General features: G+C 42.3%; 1 long non-coding RNA gene across 2 annotated transcripts in view; it reads right to left on the reverse strand.

Moving 5' to 3' along the window:
• Positions 1–301: 301 nt before the first annotated feature.
• The window catches only part of LOC105501498, a 33,476-nt gene continuing 24,795 nt past the window's right edge, over positions 302–8,982 (reverse strand). For both annotated transcript variants that reach the window (XR_001000200.1, XR_001000199.1), the window contains one exon: positions 302–1,450. This is a non-coding gene — a long non-coding RNA (uncharacterized LOC105501498). The remainder of the gene's footprint in view (positions 1,451–8,982) is intronic.

Here is an 8,982-nt window from a genome sequence, read left to right on the forward strand (position 1 = left end):
ATGCTGATAATTTTATGTTGACATTTTCTTTTGAAAGAGATTGTACTTTCCATTCCAGAAGAAAAGATTGCTCTATCAGAGTGAGGTAGTAGATTGTATAGTTGTGGGGTAGTGATTTTACCCTGTTCAGGAGATAACTATACAATCTATTGCCTTCCCTGAGGAGTAGACTTGCTGCATTATTTTGTTTTTATTTAGATGATATTAAAACTCAGAAGAATTAATTTTGACTTTCTGTGTTTACAGTTTATCAGTTAATTTTCTCTGTTCAAGTATAGTACAGTAAGCACAGAGATTAACATTTAAATTTTTCACATATGGTATATTTCAGAAATTTGAAGTTAAGCAAAAATCTTAATGAGTAGAGAAAGTAAGTAGCCTTCAGGAAATCTTAATTAGAGGACCAGGCCCTTATGGAATTGTGAATAGGTTTATTGCCTTACATCCTGGTACACATGTCCAAGGTGAGGTCCTGGGTGGTAAAGGTAAATACATATTGGAAGGGCACTGTGTGAGCCAAATGAGTCAGATTAATCATGATTCATTTCCAGTTTGGGTTTTGGGTGGTCTTGGAGAATGTTGTAAGCACTGCTTCATTGATATGTTGATTGAGCCAGACTTTACTCAGCAGCCTGGAAAAGGAGAGATGGGCTCTGGGTTCTACGTTTGCTCACTGGTAAGTGCTAAGATCTCAGCTTTGTCCTCAAACCCTGAAGTAGTCCTTCATTCACACAGTGGAGTCACTTGAAAATGTCAGATGGGGAAGTCCATAGGTTGTTGCTTTAAAGAAAATAGAAAAATTGCTGGAAAAGTTTTCTTTAATTTTAACACCCATGAAGGTCCATGTTTTAGCTTTCCTCCGATGGGTGAACCATATACTCTTAACTTGGGTCTTGTTATCAACAAGCAAGGCTAAAAGCTCTCTAAGTGCATGTTGTTTAAACTATTTTGTGTTGGAAAAGAGGCAGTGTGGAGGTGAGGGAGAAGTTCCTCCCTCTCCAGTCATTTCCAATAAATGGAAATTTAAGGAGAAATTTTTGTTTAATATCTAAGATAATCACTGTGCAGTGCCATTGGTACTTTTCATGAGAGGAGCAACATCAGACTTCCTTGGATGGGCCCAACCCAGGTGACTTACTCTGGACCAAATTTATGCTTTTTGTTTTATCCACTGTGGACAGCTGCATAGATAATTGGTCTTTGTTCTAAACTGCACATAAAAACATGGGAGAAAATGACATTTATTGCCTTTTGATGTGCCAAAGAAGAGTGGGAGTGTTCTAAGAATTCTCTTTGGCTTAACTTTTGTGAATTGGAAATATGTATAACTCTTTTGCTGAAAGTGTAGCAAGTACCGTCATGAAATTTTGTGGTTTTTCTGACACATGTTCTTCCAACATAATGTTGCCACCTTCAGTTGGAAACGTATCTTTAATAATTAAACTAAGCCCTGGAGAAAAATTAATTTATATATTTTATTTATTACATAAGGACATTATTAGCTAAGCAGAGTAAGTAAATTGAAACAAAACTTTAAAAGTGCCTTTATGGATAGAGTGACTAAAAACTTTCTAATGATGATGAAATTCATCAGAATTTGTTTCTGTTTACTTTAATTCAGGGGTCAAAAACTGAAATACCATCAGAGGCCCAGGAGGGGCTAGCTTTAACTGGGAAATACAGTAAGTTAATTTGCTGCGGTTGATAGCAAGCAGGGTTTACATTGTCACCTACTTTTCCAGTTACCAGGAGACACTGGAGATTTTATGAAATTTGATATTTAAATGTTGGTAATTGGATCAGCCACCATGGCTCACACCCGTAATCCCAGCACTGTGGGAGGCTGAGGTGGGTGGAGCACCTGACGTCAGGAGTTCAAGACCATCCTGACCAGCTGGTGAAACATGGTCTCTAATAAAAATACAAAAATTAGGCTGGGTGTCGTGGCTCATGCCTGTAATCCCAGCACTTTGGGAAGCCGAGGCGGGTGGATCATCTGAGGTCAGGAGTTCGAGACCAGCTTGTCTAACATGGTGAAAACCTGTTTCTACTAAAAATACAAAAAATTAGCTGGGTGTGGTGGTAGGCACCTGTAATCCCAGCTACTTTGGGGGGCTGAAGCAGGAGAATCACTTGAACCTGGGAGGTGGAGGTTACAGTGAGCCGAGATCACACCACTGTACTCCAGCCTGAGTGACAGAGCGAGACTCTGTCCCAAATAAAAGAAAAAAAAGTAATTAAATGTTTAAAAGTCCAGGACTCCAGTAATATGTGGTGGGCTGAGTGTTAGACTACTGGCTTACATCCTGTGATGTAATTACATTACTTTCTTGTTCCTTTGTGACTTGAGGTTGCATTTTAAGCAAATATATTTGCGACTTTTCACCAAGGTCATATATGGCCAGATAACTTTTCAAAAGCATGAGTGAAAGAATTCTGATTAGTTTGAATTTGAACCAAAACTCAAAAGAACGTGACCTAATTTAACAGGTTAATTTGAAGTGCATCTGCCAAGTAGAAGACCAGCAAGAAAAAAAAAATGGGTTCCTAGGAAGAGGTAGTAGGTTGCATAGTTTTAGGGCAGGGATTTTGCCCACAAGGAGGTAACTATACGACCTGCTGCCTTTCTTAGGGCCTTATTATTCAACGGTAACCTGTTTCCTTGCTACTTTGCTTTGGTGTAAGCAGAGTTCTTTCTGCAGGTTTTCTCAAATTATAACATTACAAGAATACCAAAGAGCAGTGTTTGCATTAGTGATTTATAAACTGCAGCATGGTGCTGACATTGATAACTGAAAGTCAACTAATGAGAATTTGAGACTTCTGAAGTATACTTAGTTGCTGGTGTGTCTCTCCCTTTTGGGGTCACTGGAAAGTTTAGAAAGCATGGTTTTGTTTTTGCTCAGGTTTCTGTTGTCTTGATGTCTACATTATGTCTGAAGGAAAGAATTTAACAGAACTTGAAATACTGCTGTTTTTCTACACTGCAAATACTTACCTTGCCACGTTTCTAGGTTTGTCTTCTGGATTTAAAATTTGGGGCCGTTGGGATGGAATTGCATGGTGTGGGAATGGGTAATTGAGCTACTGCTCATTATGGTGTGTAACAGTGATTTGTCTGTTTAATATGTACAAGAACTGGAAGGTCAATAAAATGAAAATGATTTCCTTGACAGGGTAAATGGTGTTAACATGCTTTGTCACACATCTTTTCAATAAAAACATTACATCAAAACTTGCGGTTTTTAAGTCATCCTTATCCCCATCCTTGCAGTATTAGATGCATTTTTCATTTGTAATTACTATGATCTTAATTTTATTTCTCATTAGCAATAATTTGATGATTGGACGATCATTTACAGATGTATTAATAAAGCTAATGTTGGCCGGGCGCGGTGGCTCAAGCCTGTAATCCCAGCACTTTGGGAGGCCGAGACGGGTGGATCACGAGGTCAGGAGATCGAGATCATCCTGGTCTACACGGTGAAACCCCGTCTCTACTAAAAAATACAAAAAACTATAGCCGGGCTGAGATGGCGGGCGCCTGTAGTCCCAGCTACTCGGGAGGCTGAGGCAGGAGAATGGCGTAAACCTGGGAGGCGGAGCTTGCAGTGAGCTGAGATCGCGCCACTGCACTCCAGCCTGGGCGACAGAGCGAGACTCCGTCTCAAAAAAATAAAAATAAAAATAAAAAAATAAAAAATAAAGCTAATGCGAGCTATTTCCAGCTCTTCCATTTTTGGAAGACAGACAATTAACTGCTCAGGATCACCCTCCTTTTTTGTTTTTGAGATGGTCTCTCTCTGTCACCCATGCTGCAGTGTAGTGAAACGATCACAGCTTGCTGCAAGCCTTGACCTCCCAGACTCGAGCTTCCTAGTAACTGGGACTACAGGTGCACACAACCATGCCTGGCTAATTTTATTCTTGTAGAGAGAGTTTCACCATGTTGCCCAGACTGGTCTTGAACTCCTGATTATCCTCTGACCTTTACCTCCCAAAGTGCTGGCCAGCACAGCCTCCTTTCTTTACTTGAGTAATTACTGTTTGAGTCTGCTCAGGCAGACACTACCTTGTAAAAACTCTTATCTCTCGTTTCACTAGTTCGAGCATTTATTCTAGGAATGAGACTGGAATTTGTGCATTAGCATGCCATCTTTTTCCAACTATTTTGAACAGTAGTGTATTTATTTATTTATTTATTTTTTAGCCAGTCTCCCTCTGTTTCCCAGGCTAGAGTGCAGTGGTGTGATCTCTCAGCTCACCTCTACAACGTCTACCTCTTGGGTGGAGTAGATGGGATTTAGGTAATTTTCTAAATTTTTATTAGAGATGGGGTTCTATGTTGGCCAGGCTGGCCTTGAACTCCTGGCCTCAAGTGATCCACCCACTGTGGCTTTCCAAAGTGCTGGGATTACAGGCGTGAACCACCCTTGCCTGATCATGAGCAGTAATAACATTTAAAAGACTCCAGGGGTGACAAGGCTGAAAGGAAATTCGGTGGAATTTCCCATCCTGCCCCTCTGCTGCGCAGCCCCTGGTTCCAGTGGAAGGAAGGAAGCGGATTCTAGGGATGTTCTCATACTTGGGGCTTTAAATTTCTTTTATGAATTGAGATGGTTGGGTATGTTTAAGGTACCTTACATGGTACAGTTCTTTAAAGATTTAAGTTGTGGCAAAACTGCATCAATTTCATGTGCACTGATTTAGGTGAAGATGTGTAGGAAAAGAGCAAGGAAATGAGGTGTGATAGGATTAGGGGTGATTTCAAAATGAGTATTTCTGCTTGGCATAGTGGTTCATGCCTGTAATCACAACACTTTGGGAAGCCAAGACAAGGCGGATCACCTGAGGTCAGCGGTTCGAGACCAGCCTGGCCAACATGATGAAACCCCACCCCCACCCCCGTCTTACTAAAAATAAAAAATAGCTGGGCATGGTGGTGGGCACGTGTAATCCCAGCTACTTGTGAGGCTGAGGTAAGAGAACCGCTTGAACCAGGGAGGTGGAGGTTGCAGTGACTGGAGATTGTGCTATTGCACTCCAGCCTGGATGACAGAGCAAGACTCTTAAAGTATTTCTAGTTTCACTTAAAGTATTCTAAATTTATCTCTAATCATTTTTACTGAAATATTTGAGTCACATCAGCTAGCCTTTTTCCTACTCTGTTGAACTAACAATTTTCCAGGTTCCTTGCTCTCCCCCCATTTTGTTTCCTACTTTGCTTTCTGTTGTTGGGGTCCTGTGAGGACTGGGAAAGGAGTTGGGCCCTCTTAGGACTGGTCATCAATCTTGACCCTGAGCAGTGTTTTGTTTGCCGGTTGAATGGGTGACCTGAAGGAAGCATCAGACCCTTTGGGATTCTGAAATCCTACTTCTTGATAGAAACCCATAACTTATTTTAGTTTGACTTAAAAACTATCCATAAGTAAGCATGTGGGGTTGGTGTAACTGCACTGAATTGGTAACATGAGAAAAAAGGGTAAAAATGAGGTACCCCAGTGATACGGAAGCTTCATGACTGATGTCCTAGATTGTTCCTAACTTTTCTTCCAGCCCTAACACATGGTTTCCATTCTCAAGGTTACCTCTGTAACAACTGACTGCTATAACTGGCCACATCATTTTTCCAAGCATGAAGATGGAAAAGGCAGAAGAGACGTTTTTATGGTTGAACTCATTTAGTTTTCTCAAGAAATGCCACCTCGTGACTCCTTTATGTGTAATCCCTTGGAACTGTCACAGACTAATTTAGACCAAGGAAGCCTGGAAAGTGTGGTCCTGGCAGGACTGATTGCCAGGCTGAATAGAATCAGGGTTCCACTAGTAAGGAAGGAGGGGAGAAAGGAAGTAACAGTTATCTGAAATAATCAGCACTAGGGAAAAAAACTTGGCAAGGACTGACAAGCTCTGTTCCATTCCCGCCATTTAAAGAAAAACACCAAGTGGCCTCCGATGAGCAGCACTCCTGACCCTGGACTTGAGAAATTTTCATTGGGAGTCTGATGAGGCTCAGAGTTGTGTGGGACTGTTTTCAATTTCAAGCAGAGGAGCAGAGAAAGCTGGTTAGGTGAGGGAGGCTTCCCACATTACTTGGACTCTACAATATATATGATCTGTCACAGGACCTGGTACAGAACTGGAACAATAAAGCATTTTTTAAAGTAATAAACCTTAATTTCTAGAGCAGTTTTAGGTTCAAAGCAAAACAGCAGAAAGTATAGAGTTCACATATACTTCCCTGTTTCCTGTGCACACACTGCCTTCCACACTATTGGAGTTCTGACCATAATGGTACATTTTAATAAAGCACTTTGTTTTTCCCTTTTCTTTGAAGTTGTTCCATCATGAGAATTAGGCTAAAAGTCTTAGCTTACTGCCCCATGGAAGGACGGACAAATAACTCGGCAATGACCAAGCAATATATTCTTAGCTTTGAGGCCAAAATTGGCTGAAAATGTCAGAAGGAGGTACAGAGAAAATGATTTTTTAGAGTTCTGCATAAATTTGAAGAGGTAAAACCTGGAGAGCTGAGAACAATGAGTTATTGTTGGCAACAAGCCCTCCAAAATCTGGCCGTAAACAAAATCTGCAGCGCTGTGACCTGTTCATGATGGCTATAACGCCCACGCTGGAAGGTTGTGGGTTTACCAATGAGGGCAAGGAAGACCTGGCCCTCCCAGGGCGGAAAACCACTTAAAGGCATTCTTAAGCCACAAACAATAGCATGAGCGATCTGTGCCTTAAGGACATGCTCCTGCTGCAGTTAACTAGCCCAACCTATTCCTTTAATTCGGCCCATCCCTTCGTTTCCAATAAGGGATACTTTTAGTTAATCGAATATCTATAGAAACAATACTAATGACTGGCTTGCTGTTAATAAATATGTGGGTAAATCTCTGTTTGGGGCTCTCATGTCTGAAGGCTGTGAGACCCCTGATTTTCCACTTCACACCTTTGTATTTGTGAGTATGTGTCTTTAATGCTTAGGGTCTCCCCTCTCATGTCTGAAGGCTGTGAGACCCCTGATTTTCCACTTCACACCTTTGTGTTTGTGAGTATGTGTCTTTAATGCCTCTAGTGCTGCTGGGTTAGGGTCTCCCCAACCAGCTGGTCTCATCAAATTATATGCAATGGACTAGAGAAAGATGCATATTGAACCATGTCTTTTTTTCCACCCAAGAAGAGTTACTAGCAAGCAGTAAGATGTGAGGAAATGAAACCAGTCAGACTGCTGAGTGCTGGAGAAGAGGTCCATGTGCACACTCTGTCATGGGCATGGTTGGGACTACCTGTATGGATTAAGGGGAATCCAGGATCAGGGGATGGTTGATTTGCATTTTTTCCCCGGGGCATAACCTGAGACCACAAAGCTTCTAGGGAAGGGTTGTGTACATCGTGGCCCCGCAGCAGTGAAAGACTTGAAGAATGCTCTGGCTAAAGACAGGTAGGTGCTGTGGCAGGCGCTGTTACTTGCCTACCCAGATATCCCCTTGCTAGGAGAACCTTGATTTTGTTGAGGTATGGTTCTCAGGAAAGTTACCCTAGGTTTTTGTCTAGGGGTAGGCATGTGACCAGATTTGATTAATGAGATGTAAGGAGCAGCGGTTAGGGAGAAGGTTTCTTTTCTTCCCCACCCCAGAGTCTCGCTTTGTCACACAGGCTGGAGTGCAGGGGCGTGGTCATGGCTCACTGCTGCCTTGACCTCCCCAACTCGAGTGATCCTTCTACCTCAGCTTCCCAGATAGCTTGGACTTTAGGCACACACCACCATGTCCGGCTAATTTTTTTCTGTTTTGGAGATGGAGTCTTGCTATGTTGTCCAGGCTGGTCTTGAACTCCTGGGCTCAGGCATCCTTCTACCTTGGCCTCCCAGAGGGCTGGGATCACTGGTGTGAGCCACTGCACCTGCCTGCATCATGCTTAGGTTTGAATGTGGTTGTGTGATGATCAGAGCTACTGCAACCATCTGTGACCACTAAGGGTCAATAATACCCACCTAGAGTTCTAACATTATTGAGCTGTTAAGTCAGTGCCGGCATCTGCTCTCCTCTACGCTTTGTATTATGTGAGAAAAATGAACTACCTTATAGTGAACAGGGGTTATGAAACTTGCAGAGAAAAGCTCCCCTCACAGGATCCCGCATAGGGAAGTCCAGGGAAAGCCCCTAAGTGTGAGGGAAGAGCAAAGGTGCTAAGGGGCCATAGTTAGGAACAAGCCTGTGGCTTAGATAAGGATGGTAGACAATGGATCTCTGACATCTGTAGCAGGACCATGAACGTGAGCATGAACATGAAGTGGTGAGAGGCCGACGGCAAGACCACATTTCTGAAACTGGGATCTTAGAAGCAGCAGGCAGCAAGGACCAAGTTCAGACGGTATGGACCAGACAGTAAGGACACCCCTCCTTAGTGCTGACATGAGTTAAGCCCTTTGGAAATTTAGATCCTCTTGAATTTGATAAACTGACTCTCATAAAACTGCTTTAAGTCAAGGCAATTCCCTTAAATGGATGAAATGTCAGTGTTCTGCCATTAGTAGACATGGGGGCTCAAGATATTCAGCAACAAAAATTTTTGTTACGTTTTTGCGCTCTTGAATGGCAACTGCAAACTTTGAACATCTGCAGTTACCCTAATGCAGAACTTATTATTTATAGACTTTTTTTATGATTTACAATGAAATACTGATATAGAAACAGATGTTTAAAAGAAAACTATATAGCTTATCTCAGGTAACGTATCCTGTTTCTTAAACCCAAGGTCTCATTTTAGACACCTAGGTATATTGTCCAGAGTACTGAACATGAGCACATTTCACATGACAGGCTCTCAAATGCAAGTAGGTGTGTGTGTATGTAGTCCTTGCTTTGCCTGGCATCTTGTTACAGTAATTCATGCACATAAAAACCATGTCCTGCTGGGCGGGGTGGCTCACACCTGTAATCCCAGCCCTTTGGTAGGCCGAGATGGGTGGATCAC

This window comes from Colobus angolensis, unplaced genomic scaffold (genome assembly GCF_000951035.1).
Source record: "Colobus angolensis palliatus isolate OR3802 unplaced genomic scaffold, Cang.pa_1.0 Scaffold72, whole genome shotgun sequence".
In the NCBI taxonomy this organism is placed as follows: Eukaryota; Metazoa; Chordata; class Mammalia; order Primates; family Cercopithecidae; genus Colobus; species Colobus angolensis.